General features: G+C 40.6%; 1 long non-coding RNA gene across 1 annotated transcript; it reads right to left on the reverse strand.

Annotated features, from left to right (window-relative positions):
- Window positions 1-831: 831 nt before the first annotated feature.
- On the reverse strand, window positions 832-16075 carry LOC103039505 (uncharacterized). The gene is made up of 5 exons (XR_454802.4): window positions 15954-16075; window positions 14304-14345; window positions 11805-12063; window positions 7092-7344; window positions 832-3233 (listed from the first exon to the last, which is right to left on the reverse strand). It is a non-coding gene; the product is annotated as an uncharacterized LOC103039505 (long non-coding RNA).
- Window positions 16076-16452: the final 377 nt, after the last annotated feature.

Raw genomic sequence — 16452 nt, forward strand, 5'->3', positions numbered from 1 at the left:
CCCAAATGTGTTTAATATCAGCTTCATTACACTGTACTGTACACACATGCACCCTGTCTCCTGGCACCCTGACAGCTCAGCCATTAGATTATGGGTTTCTCAGAGCAGCCAAGAAAACACAGGCGGAGGGGAGATGTCAGCATCCATGCCACTTTATGGACTCAGCTCAGCTGGAGTTATTCTAGGCCAATTGTACATAGAATAATTGGATTAAACAGAACTTTAGACAGCACAGCTCATTGTAAACAAAGGGTTATAGAGTCTGGACACCAGTGTATACAGTGGGGTTAAACTTCTAGAGCTCTATTAGAGAATAGATCTGTTCAGTGTGAGGGACACAAGTGCAATACAGCAGAGACGAGAGAACTGGCGCTGGCTGTGAGGGCAGTGTAACATTTGCTGTGCATATTAATTTTGCCAGTTAGTTGTTTTATTGCAGGCATCCTGGCTGTAAACAAGCATGGCAATGCTTGTAAAACCACTCGCTGTGTTTACAGATATAATAAGAATCCATTTATAGGTATTTACATTAGGGACATCTCTTGTTGATGCTAATATTTGGCATGTTCAGGAATATATAAAATGTGTTATATTATGAATATTGAACACAATATTGTATCCACAGTATCCACAAATTGTAAAAGTGGATGTTTTAATTTGTTCATATTTGAAGACACACAGTGTTCCTATTGCATAGCCCTGAGCCTAACTATTTTACGCTTTATGGTGCAATATGCTATATAGTATATTGAATATAATATAATCTATGCCTTTGTAAATAATATATGTCAGTCTGTCACATATTTAAAAGGTAAAAAACACATTGACACATTTTTGTCATTTGTTTTCAATGTAAACTTTTATTAGTATCCATAACAGGACTAAACAGTGTAAGGCACATATGGCAGCCTATAGGAGCAGGTTAATCACATTAGTCTTAATGAAAAGAAATGTTACATCATTTTAGATTACGCACACATTCAAAAACATTCACACCATCAAAAGGATTACAAATCATTCACACACATTTACACCTATTACTAAAAGTAGTGCAAATAGTCCAAATGTTACTCCTAAATTTACATAAATTGCATAGTCAATGATCTTCATTTATTTTAATAAAATATACAGGGTCTATGATTGCCCGATTGCCTTCAAAACTGGGTCTCAAAAACAAATTGCACAATTCTCATCAAAATATAATTTGCATAGACAATACAAAATAAAAAAATAAGTATATATATATATTTGCCTCTGCCCAAGCATGATTATAAATGTAAGTAAGGAAAATACTACTTAACAGTGCTTATATGACATTTAGAAAAATAAAAAAGAATGGAATTAATACACAGACATTAGTCTCAACAGAAAATCTAAATTAACATGTAATGGTGAGGACCTTACTATCTACAAGAGCTTATAAACCTATTAAAATATAAAAATGTGGGATTACTTCCTTTTTCTAAATAAATGCAACTTAGCTAAATAGAAAAAAAATAACAATAAAAACACTCAGAAGGTAAAACTGCATTTTAACCTTGTAATGACAATTCAGACAGCTATTAATGCTGCATTATTTTTAACTTGCTTTTGTAATTGAAATAGAGGAGATTCTAGCTTTTCAGAACAGATCCTAGTTCAGAACTGCTGCTAGTTGATTGCAAGTCCAACGCAATTGCATAGAGAATAAAGACAACAGCTCTCTCTACTCCAGGTGTGTATCTGTCAACACACAGAGCTGTTCAATCACAGTGCAGTACCCTTCACTGCTGCCGGCCGTGGGTCTCACATTCATACACTCAGTTTATGAGCTCTAAACCATCAGTAGAATAGACTGTGTTTTGTGGGAACAGCTATAACAGAGGGATACAAGGATGTTTTATACTATCGCTGTCTGACAAAAAGCTTGTATCTCCAAAATTGCAAATTTGCAGGATGAAAAAAAATCCTTCTTAACTTCTAATGGAAGTTAAAGTGTAAGAGATTCTATTCTAAAATATTTAGGAGCATTTCTATTTGTCCATGTCAAAATGTGAAAAACGGCAAAAATGGAGGTACAAGGTTATTGTCTGATAGTGAAAATATTTTACATTTAATGATAACATTTACCGTATATCATTGTGGAGGCACTAGTGCTTTACTTATAACATCAAATGTAACAAAGGAGAATAGAAAGAAGAGAAAATGATTATATGAATGTGTAAAGTGCTCTATGCTAGAGATTGAATTTGCCCATAAGAGTACGGGCAGATTAGGCTAGCTGATTGTCTTGACCTGGGTTAAATACATTTTAAAAGATACTTTTTTTCTCTAATACACACTTGAATGTTTGACCTCTATAGGTAACCCATTTCTAAAATGGTGTGAGATGAATTGACAATAGATTCCTGGAAAGTTCTATATTTGTGCACCTTCTCAGTCAATCTACTGTACGATACTACCAGTACTGATGATAATAATAATACTTAAAGTTGCCTATGCTTAGTGCAATACATGATTTTATTTTCAACCCAGATCAGTAAAGTAATTTTTATAAACTAAATTCCTATATAAAAAAAATGATTAAGAGATTTTTCCTTCTTATTTTTTTTCCTTTTATTTTATGGTCTGTGATTTAGAATAGAGGTAGGCAATATGATAATGTTTTATTAAGATATAATCAATTATTTTTATTGAGATATAAAGTAGACTTTTCTAATCGTATTATTGATATCATTACGGCTTCATGAACACTGACCAACTGCACATTTCATTGTGAAATTTAATGTGTAATTAGCCCTCTTTAACTGGCTAAAGTGCAGCCCATTTTAAATAAAAAAAATGAATTTTTACTGTAAGTATAAACATGCTGTAACTGTACAAACATTTGTACCATGTTTTTAAGAATCTGCTACACTACTGGTGTAGTCTGTCTGCATGTGTATTGTGAAAATGTCTTCAAATATCAGGGTTATAATATGTTTACCATAACACCCACCCCCATTATTATGTTTGATTGTAAAGATTAAAAAATATAAAAAAGAAAGGAAAATAAAACGTTAAATAAACACTAACTTAACAGATGAACAGAAAAATGCCCTTGTAAAGTGCTACAATGATAAAACGTTGGGGCACAGAGTAAAAGGGTGCAGAGATCTGTGTCAAGCCGAAGTGCTTCATCAGCAGATGCTAATTTGTCGTCCATGTTTGCATATCATTCATTTGATCAATCCTCTGTTTAATTCCTCCAACACCTGAAAAGAGAAGAGAACAACATCAGAAATAGGATAGAAACACTAGTAAGTTTCTAAGATTGCTGGATATCAACTCAAATCTACTCTACAGTAGATGAACTCATTTTCAAATCTTAATTACGAAACATGAGGCACAAAAAGCGGCTGGCCTGTAAAGTGATATAAATTTGAATTGATGTTGAACATGAAGTATCTGAATATGTTAGGTCAGTAAGCCTTGAATGCAGCGTGCGCACGTTCTTATGTTCTCGTAGCTCATGCACTGTAGAGAATGCCAGGTGGAGGATTGGGGGCGAAGTTGAAGGCACCTCGGCGCATGGTACGCGCACTTTGAGGCTAAAGCAAAGAGGAAACATGTGACTGCTTCTAAGCCTGAGGTGCTGAGGCGAACTACAGAGTAGCACAGTCTCTCCTGCACAGGCTAGACAAGCAACTTAAGATATTAGGGTCAGTGGGGACGTGGGCAAGCGGTCTGGCCTGGTCCAGTTGGTCACCATCATCCTTGCTAGTGTTGACTCAATAGCGAATATAAGGTGAAACATAGAGCATGGAAACGCTGGACCTACAACACTGACATTATCATTATCACTGACATTATCACTGACTTTAGAAATTTGAGCCCTTCTAATGAATATGAAACGTTTTATGAAACTATCATAAAAATATCATGTGTCTTATTGATACTTATTGAGGTTCCTACAAAAAAGGGAAAAATGGCCAATATATGGTGATTCATTGAAGTCGCTTATTTCTAGCTTACTACCATACCTGTTAGCACAATGATTGTTGAAGATTCTGCATCAACACTAAGTAGTGTACAGTATCATCATTTTAGCGGCTGATGTGCTCATAAGTAGTTGGCCCTTCACAGTTATCTGTGATTAGCTTCGGTTTCACTCAGACTAGCTAATGGGAAACTGCCCCAGGATCAGCACTGAAAGCAGTTTCTGACAGAGGCGGAGGCAGTAACTGCAGGTGATGGAAAACAAGGGGAAAAAAGAAAGACTGTGTCTGTGAATGGAGGGGTGAGAGGAAGTACAGATGAGTGTTGAGAATAAGGGTGAGGGTATGCTGTGGCGAGCGTAGGAAATAGACGACACACTGTTGTCATTGTAGGCCGAGCTGAATGAGGTGAATTTACACCCACAGCACGCGCCCCGTTAAATCTGGGCAGCAGGACTGGAAGGGAAGAGGGGAGGAGGCCGAGGGTGTGCGTGCTGGGGGTAGAGGGGGGGTGCTTCACAGAAAGAGGGACTGTTTAGATTCTGGGTATGTTGGTGGGCACAACCGTCTCTGAGCCAAATGCAGCACACAGAATCCTCACTTTTATTTATGCGCCTCTTCTTTTCACTCGCTCCGTCTTTCTTTCTTGCTTTCTTTCTTTCTTTCTTTTTTGATTTCCCTCTCTCCCTCCGCTTATCTTCACTGAATGAATAGTTATGGCAGTGCTACTGTGTAACCGCTCCCCTCCCTCCCTGCCTCAGGTCTGAATGGGGGGCTGAATTGAGCAAACAGTCGGCCTGTCAGCTCAATAGGCGGTCTGGCCGTGAACTTCAAGTCCTTCCCAGGCCCCCGGCGTCACTGGCAAGAGGGGGAAAGGTGGGGGGGGGGGGGTGAGCTGGAGAGTGAGGCGGAGAAGTGGCGGGAGGAGGGTAGCCCAGACAGTCTCAGACATTGGGGGGCCCCTGATGCCCGTTTTTTTTGGGGAGCCCTCGCCATGGTGGTTCCCAAGACTGGTGCCTGCATGGAGAGCAGGAGACCAGCTGCTTGGTTGTCCCAAAAGGGATGGGTGGGGGGGAAGAGGATGAGGGGGGGTGTGAGTGTATGTGTGTGCAAGTGAGTGTGCAGACATGACACTGTCTGCCCCCCTTGCCCATGCCCCAGTCGCCTCCCAGCTATACACACACATGCACGCACACACTACCACACGCTCCCAGACGCAAGCTGCCGCTATACCCTCATCGGCCCTCATCATCTCCTTACTAAAGCGAGCCTCTGAGGCCCTGTTTGCTGTTTGCATTGTTTTTGCCGTGCATAATTTCCTCAGTCCCCTCTAAGCCAGCCTCATCCCTATATTACCACCTGTTTACTGACAGACATCCCGATTACACACTAAAGCTTCTGCTGCATAGACTCACAACTCACACTCACAAAGTGTATAGATACTAAGGAAGTTTCAATGTTTGTATTTAGCGTCCAAAAGTCAAAATGTTAAGATGGGAAATAATCTTACATAAAAAGAACAATACAACCCAGTTCCACTTCACAATTTTTTTTAGAAATATTTAGGTTTTTTGGTCCTATGCCGCAAAGTACCCACTTTTAGTTTCTTGAGGAAGTTTTTGTGGAGGAATAAAGAACCTCCAAATAAATGTAAGCTAACAGTTTTAAATAACATACATAAAATAATTTTCTTGAATGATGCTATACATCCAAGCTTAGAGTCTTTTATGTTTAAATAACTTTTTAAGACATTTTTAAGAGTATATGAACATCCTCTAACAGGTTATTCACTGATCTTCCACAAGCCCACTGAAAACCTCTACTCTGGTGGTACAGGTATTTTGTTGGCAGTGAGCTGTGATTGGCTGTCTCCTGTACTTTCTTGCTCACTCTCAAGCTGAGAACATCTCCTCTGCACTGCGCTGGGAGCACTGCCACTTATCCTGCACCATATCAGCTGGGCCACGGCATTGTCTGGACCTCCAGCAAGGAGACCCAAACAAAGGCCGTTCTCTAAGAGAGTGCGGGACAATGGGTAGCATTGTTTACCCCTCGCTCCTTTAGTTAATCGGGCCCAGCCGTCTCTAATTGGTGTTTTGGTTAAGCAGGTTTTAAACTTATAGCTCCCTGGCCTCAATAACGGAGAGCCACAACATGTTCACCAGCGAGAACAATACTCGACTTGTCTGGGCAGCAGCTCCTGAAAACTAACCAAGACACAAAGAGGGCCAGCTTATATTCAAACTCGTCTATTGCTCCCTCATTCCCTTTTGCCTGCTTATTCTTTTTTGATCTTTGTAAGCATCTTCAGATATACAATGATATTTTAAAAATGATCAAGTGGCAGTTATATAACACTGAGCAGGGCAATTGTGCTACACTTTTAAAATTAAGGTATTACAATGGGTTCTTTGTGTGATTCCACAGAAAATACACTTTTTTGTACAGGAGGGAAAAAAAACTCTTACTTGACTGGAATCAATATTGAAAAGTTTTTTCCACACATATTTTCCCTATATAAAATCCAAAAATGGTTCATCTATGGCATCGTTCCAAGAACTCTTTGTGCTCCCTTTCATTTTTAAGAGTGCACTAAAATTTATTTTATGAATTTAATTTCTTATATGTACCAGTTCCATGGCTTTATCAATAAACATATCTGAGCAATAAGATTTGATTTGATGTTATATGAATGTCTGTGATCTATTCAACAGTTTTTGCATGTTCTTCAGTGCCGCGCCTAAAGATGTGAGACGAAGGCTATTTTTCTTCAAAATGGCAGCGCGCCATCTCAGTGCCTGGCATGGCGGCGAGACGGGCAGCCGAATCCCTGATGGTGCTCTATTCAGTTGTGCCCACAAATGCCCGCTCTGACAACCCCCCACCCCACCCCATTGTGGTGAAGAATGATTTAATGCAAGTGAGTACAAAACGCCTCTCCGCCCACTTTAGCACCGGCGACGTGTGATTTTCACAATTAACAAACACATCTGCTGTAATTAAAAAAAAAGTCTCAGTGCTGAAAGGGAGAGGGGGCTCTCAATATGTATGCATGTGTGTGTGTGTGTGTGTGTGTGTGTGTGTGTATGAGGGGGAGGGTATGATGAGATGGAGGAGAGGGATGGCGGGTCATACCTGCTCCTTTCTCCTCCCTCTTCCATTTCATGCCAGCGTGCTCTAAGATGGTGGCGAGGCATGGGCTGCCGCTCGTGATAGGAGGAAAGGGGCAGGCAGCGAGAGGAGGGGTGGAGAGCGCAGACGCATGGTTGGGGCGCATGGAGGGTGAGCAGGCAGCTTTCACATCAACACACCCCTCCTCCTTAGAGCATCCTCCACGTTTTCCTTCCCTTTCCCTGGCATCTTTCAGAGACAGACTGAGGGAGGTAATCTGTGTGAAAAGAGAGAAAATGGATAAAGAGCGAAAAAACGTAAACATAATCATGTTTGCTATGATGGAAGGGTGTGAGAGGGTACTCACTCAGGCATGCGCACACACTCTCACACACACATGCACGCACACACACACCTTTTTATGTCTGTTCACATGGTACAGTCTGCCCCTAAGCATGCAAATGACTTTCATTATGCAAATGCATGCAAATCAGACCCAACCATCTGAGAATCAAGGCTGGGAAAAATCTACACCGAGAGATTGAATGAAAAAGAAAGAGAGCAAGGGATAAATCCTTTCGGATGGTAGGAGACTGCTAACGGAGGTAAACGTTGTGTAAAGGAACAACAGCAGCCTGGGGGGGGGCAAGCAAAACGACTTCCCATCCTAATGTGGGATTGGTACCATGCCCACTCTTAACCCTCAGATTCCTTCCTTTAAATATGTTGGTTTTTAAATTAGCACTCAATTGTACAGTACATTGTGTAATTTGTAATTAGCTTGAAAATTATTTTTAGCCTTATGTTTTAGGATATTTTTAGAATATTTGTTGAATTTAACGTTTAAATGTGCCACAACTGCAGCGCCCACATTCCCTGCCAAAAGATGTTTAGTTCTTTGTCTTAATGAGCATGCCCAGTACATGCCATGGAAAAATAGAAATCCTGTGTGTACCTCACAGAACTTTTTGCCTTTTTTAATCACTTTTGGCAGTCTGTAAAATTAGGGCTGGGCGATATGGTTAATACAATGTAATATAGATATTAATTTGAGCAATACAGAACAGCCTACAAACGGATGAACAATGAATTTGCCAATGTGCATCTTTTATAGCACTTATTCAGTGATAGATATAGTTATATGATCTATCTATCGCAATATATATTGATATCAAATAATTGTTCAGCCTTATCTGGAAACAGAATTTAAAAATCGAGCTTAATATTCTAAAACGACAACCCAAGGCAGATCTACATACATGTGCAATTCAACAACATCCAAAGACAAGCCTGGCCATAGAGTTTCCCACTGGTTTCACTTTTTTTATCTACACATTGAAGACAGAGCTTGCTCCCTACAGAACTAAGTGTCCCCTAAGTGTCCCCAGAGTTTCAGGCATGTCTTATACATGCTGCATCGAGACATGGTCTTTGTTTTATGGTGATGCTAGTAGAAGTTCAGGGTAGACCAATCCCGATGAGGACTGAGTGTGAGAGTTGGATGAGAGAAAGTAAGGAGTGGAAGGAATTAGAGGGGTGGGGTCCTTCTGAATGGCAGCAAACCTTCCCTAATTGGCACTTGACATTTTTTTGCAGCAGCCCTCTAAAGTGGGCTCACTCTTAAGCCCTCTCCAGGCCCTTGTTAGAAAAGTGCCTTATGCAAATAAAGTGAATAGGGACTATTGTAAAGCCTTTGACATTAACAGCTGAGGTAACAATGGAATTGTGTGCTTTCAGTGGACCTGTAGGTGTGTTAGAGAGAGAGCAGGACAATTGGCCAATATGTGAACAGCCATCCAAGTGACGTATGAGTTTTGGTGGGGAGGAGAGAAAGGGCATTTTGGCAGCTCAAGCACTGGTTAGGCACGTCGAGCTTTGACAAAATGGCCCCTTAAGGCGCACACAGGCATGTGGATGTGAGGTTCTCAAAAATGAATAGATTTATTTACTGAAACATTTCAAACTGGCTTGTATTATTAGCCATGCAGTCTGAGGAATTAAAAACATATTTTTTTTCCCCAATATTTTTTATCAATAGTTTAAACCTAAACTAGTTTAAAGCTAAAGTAAAAGTTCCTCCAAAGTGTTTGAAGTCTTCCACTGCATTCTTATGTGAGCTTGTATGCTTTTGGCCATTCTTAATCTTAATGAACTTTTTTATGAATTCTCAATAATCAAAGTTTAGAAAAAACACATTTGGAGTATAATAAAAATGTAAAACACACCTCTCGTGTGGTCCATATTATATTGACCTTCACCTGTTAATACAGCTTCCAAAACCTAATCTCCATTGTGTGTGGGCCCATTGACTTTTCCAAAAGCTTTAAAAGTACATTCACGTTTCTTTGGGCACGACAGAAAGGCGGGGGGCTGGGGGGGCCTAAAGAGAAGAGCATTTAGTCTTCGGTTTCCTATCCCACAGTGCTGCCATTTTGGGGCTCAGTTGGTGTGTTCCGTCTCTCGAAAGAAAGGCAGCAACGGGGGCGAGAATCAACTAGCTCCACTCCAGCAACAGCTCGGTAGTTGTGACTGAGCAGTTGTGAAAGGATGCTAAAGGAATCCATTGTCCCTATGTGACAAGTGAACTAACTCTATTGACAGTACAGACGGCTGGAGAGGGAAGCTGAGGGAGAAATGGGAATGGAAGCAAAAGAGGCAAGGCCAAAAGTCCTGTTTCAAGTTGACACTTGAAGCTTAAGTCGGCTTGGTGAAGGCTTTACAAAAAACTCCCATGCTGAAAAAGGGAAAAGGCCATCCCAGGCAGTCCTACTGATCACTTCATGAGCAAGGCCTGTCTACACCTCAGTCCTAACCTCTGCGGAAAAGATTGCACAATACGAACAATAGAGATGTCTTTCTTTAATGTGAAGCACGACAGATACATCACGGATGGATATGTGGGAGGAATAAGTGCCTAGAAAGATGCAAGCAACCAACAGTTAGCCTCCACTTTGACAAAAGCTCTGTAATTGTCCTCTGTGAGTCAGCTTTTCACAACAACCAGGCCAAGCTATGTAGATGGCATATGTTCCTGGCACGGTTGCGGCATATGCTGCTCAATGGATGTAAGAACTGCCCTGGCACGTATACTCTGCTAAACGGTGAGACAGAAAGCGCCAAACCCCGCTGAGGACTGAGACCATGACGTTACTCCAGGTCAGACGGCTAACATGCAGGTGAGCAAAGGCTCCCAATCAGAACACTGTTAATGTGCAGAGAAGAGCTGTGCTAAACGAGTCCTCCATTCATTCACTCCCTGTCAAAGCCGCCTTGGTGTGTGACGCGGCAGCTGCATTGCAGCAGGCTCCCTGATTGTGGCCACTCAGCTGATGCCATCCCATACTACATGGCCGAGGGCAGGGATTGTTTTTGTGAGAAGTCACACATGACTGCTTCATCTAAACAGCTTTTAAACTCTGTCCATGGCAGAGAAGCCTTGCTTTGCTTTGTACATGTCTTGCCATACAAGTTATACTTTCTCTAATTAAGCTAATTGTCATGCTGCTCTGGCTTTGTAAATGCTGATGTCGTCTTTTACTCTTTATGATTTGCAATGATATTTTCATTTTGCAAGCATTTTGAGGAAAAGAGGAATAATTAAGAAGCTTCATTTCCTATGCTCTCTTAAAAACCCAAATAGTCTTCAAATAATTTTTGATTGATATAAGAATTTTTGCAATATAAGAACCTTTTTTCCATTAAAAAACATTTTTGTAAAAGAAATGATTGTGTAAAGAATGTTTTGTAAAAGTTCCTCACACTCAGTTTCTTTATGGAACTAATAATGGTTCTTCTGTGGTGCCACACAAATACATGTGTTCTACATTTTAAAAAGTGTAAAACTAGCTAAATGATGCCCAACTGTTATTTAATAATCAGAGTGATGATACACTCTTTCACATCATAGCAGAGCATGCACAGAGCCAACAAGACAACACTGAATGAGATCAAGTGTAAAGGTTTGATGATCTGATTGGTTGGATGCCTCCTGTTGGCTTAGGCTTATACGGAGCTCCGAACTGTGGGATTGTCCTCCTAATGGCTACTGTGAGCTCTGCGGTTCTGGTTCAGTGGCTCTGCCCACTGGTTCACAGTGAGGAACACAGCCGTATTCACTGCCACCTCAACAAGCTTCTCTTCTCTTACTCTTCTACGGTGCTGGATTCATTCCAGCCCATTCACAACATGAACAAGTGTCAGCTCTAATCAGCCACCTCTCTACAAGAGGCACACAAAATCGACCTTGAACAATTGGTGCCTGTCTACTTGTGCTGGCCCAAAGTTCAATTAAACTGTTTGTGCTAATTCTAGCATTAGCAGGACCATTAGCTTCAGACAACCACATTCTTTTAATCATTCAAAATGATTCAAGTTCGAGAACTAAGTGAACAAGACAATGAACTTTAATGATATAATGTACAATAATATGCCACTTTATTTATGCTAATGTGGATTTTTTTCAACAGAGGCACTTATGAGCTACAGCGAGTGGCCATGTGACTGCTACATAATGCTCTTGTCTGCACTGCTCTATGTTCTAGGATTAGGAGATTACAGATTAAAAATGATCATGTTTGACCAACCAGGCCACAGTACATGCAGGCTTACTACACTCACAACACATTGACCCAGGAGTCATTCCCAACACTAACAGACTCTCCTACTGTAATACATCTGTAACAGTGTGTCTCTAATAAGATAAATGGTTAAATACATGGTTTTAAGAAAGCTTCTTACCTTTTTTCTTCTTTTCCTTCTATAGGCCATTTAGTGACTTGTCTTCTGTATGAAGATGAAGAGAGCAAGGGGCAAGGCATGGAGTGCTGAGTGGGCAGTGCCTTTCAGGTGTGTAATGGGATTCTTGTTACTTTCGGTTATCTAGCTTTATGAAGAATGTACATCACTCATACAGCTAGATAACCAAAGATAACAGCCAACCCCTCCGGCCAACCATCTTTTCCAACCACAGAGGGAACTGACAGGCTCCGATTCAGCCCTAAAAATAGAGGAGGCTTTGATTAACTCTGCAATTAGGACTGCCGCTGAGTCCGCTGTGTTTTAGATCAGCTTCAACAAAGCATTAATTCAGTGTAATTTAATCACTGTATAATTGGTTATAAAAAATCTAATTGTGTTAACATGGATGAGAGGTACATAATTGATCTGCCGTATACTTAGAGGTAAAGCAGTAGTGGAAGTTCTTGTTATGTTCTTTATATATGCTGGAATATTACACCGTATTGTCTCAGCTAATGTGGCATAACTATTTAGCAGACTCTCTCGAAAATCTTCTCAGGACTGACATACAAGCTGTGCTCATCAGAAGAAAAAAAAAGAACTTGTCACAGTCAAATCTGGCTTAAGATTCATACAGGCCACACTAACATGCTCACTGTCTCTCCTGACAGACTTCTCTCCCTGGGAGAGAGATGGCTTCAGTTACTCCCTGCAAAGTCTGAGATTTATTTCTAAATGAAAGGAAGCTGCTAGCTGAGCTGAAGAAAGGCCACAGAGAAATGCTGTTTGTTTTAATTTCCCACAAATTCACCACCAGGAGTAGAGGTGTTTGTTTATCACAGGGCAATCTCTTTCTCTCTCTCTCTCTCTCTCTCTGGCTGAAACACGTACATATGCAAATGAAAGAGTTGGTCCAATTAAAAGCCTTTGTGTGAGGAGCCTTTCCCGTTCCCTCTCTGAGGTTTTGTAATCAGACAGAGAGAGAGAGAGAGAGAGAGAGAGAGAGAGAGAGAGAGAGAGAGAGAGAGAGAGAGAGAGAGAGAGAGAGAGTAAGTAATCACTCATTACAGCTTTTCATGCCAGCCAAAATGGCAACGCTGGGTCAAGTTCAAACATTTTCATTTACACTATGCTCTATCCATCTCCCATCACCTAATTATTTCGCCAATGCCGCCAGCATGCTGTTTACAGTACAAACTGTCCTCACTCTATCTGCTATCGATTAGCCCGCTAGCATTCCTGACATAATAAAACGAATCAAGGATCAGCCGGGCGAACAAACACGTTTTTACAAACTAGCCACTCGCAATTATACTCGTTACAAAAACACACACCACACACACTGGTAATGTACATAAATAAACGTGCTTCTTCTTCATTACTGTTACTTATATTATTAGTACTATCGTTTTTGGCGTGCTTTTAGATTCAGTATGTCCTATTTTAATTTTAACCGAGGAAAATAATAAAATGCGGAAATGTCCTTTTTCTTTTATTTCTAAATATTTTACCCACAACAATTATATTATTACTTCAGCCATAATAATACAAATATTACTACTACTATTACTAATACTACGAATAAGAATAATAAAGATAAAAATAATCATATAAAATAATAATAACAACAATAAAACTAATAACAATAATGATAATAGAATTTGTTGTTTTAACTATTCGTATCAGTTTAGAAATTATAGTAGTAGAAAGCAAGCAAGTTTTGTGTTTAATCGCTAAAAAAGAACATTACAATTATTTATCAAAACCCCTATAGGAACAGTGATTTAATGTGTGTGTGTCTGTGTGTGTGTGTGTGTGTGTGAATCATGTTGGATAGCTTGATGGATTTTAACATTTGCAATTATCATTTAATACTGGATCAATTTCGATTTGATTTTAGCGGCATTTCAGTAAAAACATCTGAGGATGAAGTGTGTGTGTGTGTGTATGTGGTTAGCGGTGTTTTAGTGATGAACGTATAAAGAATACATGTTTCAAGAAAAAAACGAGAATTTAGGATATTATTTGATCGTTTAGTTTGAGTTGGCAAATTCATATTTAACTTTATTTAAACAATTAGATGTTGTACCGCCATGGTCGCGCACTTGTGCTGGTCTTACATCGCTTTATAGTCCATGAAAATTGACTATTTTTCCTGATATGTAATTTAATTATATGCGGTAAATTTCGATCTAAAATATGAACAAAATCCACAGGAAAAAGAGGTAAGAAGAGAAGGGGTAAATTACAGGAGACTGCGTGTGTTGTATCTATACTGGTAATGCAGCAGGTATCGACTAATTAGTGGGTCTAAATCTATCGTTTATATAATCAACTGTAGATCTACTGTCTGGTTTGTTTCATCGATTAAATATTTTTGTTTATATTCATAATGTTATTTGTATACCATATACTAAAGCTCAAATGGAGAAACAGAGATACGTTAGTGTGTGTGTGTGTGTGTGTGTGTGTGTGTGTGTGTGTGTGTGGCAGTATTACCTCTATGCTGGGCTCCTGGTCGTCAGTCTAAGTTCGAACATTCTGTAAAAAGAAAAAAATACATTCACACTCCGTCATATTTAGAGGCTCGGTTCTGGAGAGTGTTTAACCCCAAGCAGGAGATGCTTGAGCTGCTTTCAGAACTGCTGATCCACTGCGTCTCATGATCTGAAAATAAGGCCCAAACCTTTTGCTAATCTCATCCAATCTGCCTGTAAAATCCGACCAATCCGACTCACACCACCTCGGCACGAGCTAAATTCTGAGCCCTGTCAATGAGGGCTGAGGTTTCGTTAAGACTATTGTCCTCAGAGGGGTGCCTTCAGCTTTTCTGGACTATCAGGTCAGTATGAGGAAATTGATTACTGGTGTATTCACACTAAATGGTCAGAGGACAGTAAATAAATCAAGAAAACACATTCAATTCCAAACATTTTAGTGCCATTTTAATGGGAAATTGTTACGAAATAACGATTTTGTCATTCAGGTTTTGTAACACGTGTGTCGTGTTATGCACAATATCTATTCAATATATATTCTATATAATGTATAGTAACAGTATAATAAATAATAACAGTGTAGTGTTTTTTTGTCTGATATAAAAGTTTAGTAATGCACATGGATGAACGAGACAGCGGGCACGTGGAGAGCGGATATCCGGCCTTGTGCTCTACACTGACCATGAAGATTACGTCTTTATACACACACTCACGCACAAGCATTCAGACTGAAAAATTAACGTAAGTGTTTTCAGACTAATCCAAACTACAGCACAATGGATCAAAGAATACACCAATATCTTCAAAAAAGCCAAGGAAAGAAAAGCAAGGTGCTTTTTAAGTGCACGTACTGATTGTGTTTAATACACGGAAAACAATGTTTAGAATAGTATTTAGAGCAAACTGAATAAATATCCTAGTGTAGAGTGCTATAGTCTTTTAAAATACTGTTTCAGCTAATGATACACACCTGAGTCTAACCGCTAATTGATACAACCTAATCAATATATCAGATAGTGGCCGTCCGGATTTTTTGGAAGACCTATCTGACCTCTTTTCTCTGCGGAGGAGGGAAAAAAGCTCTTAAAGCTGTTTTTTTCTCCATCGGATATCCCAACACAGCCTCTCTCTCTCTCTCTCTCTCTCTCTCTCTCTCTCTCTCTCTCTATCTCTCTCACACACACACACACATATATAGACACACTCACACTAATACCCTCAGTATGTGATGAGAGCATTTAGTCACCAGTCAGTTGAAATAAAGCCCGACCCACCTCCCGAGGAGGGAAACAGTGTTTGCTCTTGCTGCAGATACCGTTAGACGCACACACACGCATGCACACGCAGCCTATATATAACAGAAAATGAATACAACGACTCTCACATTAAACAGGCTCCAAATGATACAGATAAACGAAACACATCTAACAGAGCTGAGGAGCTGCGGCTGTTTGCGCGCGCCCCGCGTGAACCGGTTACGTGGACGCGCAGCTTCCCCATCACATTCGACCCCATAAAAAAGGCGGCGCGTGCGGGCTTCACAGACCCTCAGCAGAACTCCGATCGCTCGCGCTGTTTTACAGGCTATGATTGGAACACACCGCCCGGATATCACGCGCTGAAACGTAGCCATACACACACAAGCACTCACCGGCTCCCGTGCAGCGCTCTCAGCAGGTCTCGTGCTCAGCTCCCCGGCTCGGCCGCCGCTGCATCTTCATGGCTGCGGCTCCGTGTGACGTCGCGGTGTGACCCCCCTACCCACCTTATTCCCCACCGAGGTGCCCCCGTACCCCGTCCGCCAGACAAGAGAGCCGCGCAGCGTCCCCCGCCCGCCCTGTCCCCGACACTCTCTCGGTACAGAGTGTATCGCTCTTCTGTACTCCTACACGCCAGTCTAAAAAACATATAGCTGCTGGAAGCCCCACCCACTTGTGACACACCGCGGGACCCATCTCAGACTCCTCCCACCGCAGCTCCGCGCGCACACTGAATCTGAACTTTTTTTCCCCAACCCTTTTCTTCAGCGAGGTAAGTGTTAATGAGGTTATTGTTAAATGCTCATTTTTGATTGTGGCCATGTGACGTCAAAATATATAGAATAAATTAAAACACAGTCTCTCTTACATTTGTAAATATAGAGAACACTT

The sequence above is a fragment of the Astyanax mexicanus genome, chromosome 6 (assembly GCF_023375975.1).
Source record: "Astyanax mexicanus isolate ESR-SI-001 chromosome 6, AstMex3_surface, whole genome shotgun sequence".
Taxonomy (NCBI): domain Eukaryota; kingdom Metazoa; phylum Chordata; class Actinopteri; order Characiformes; family Acestrorhamphidae; genus Astyanax; species Astyanax mexicanus.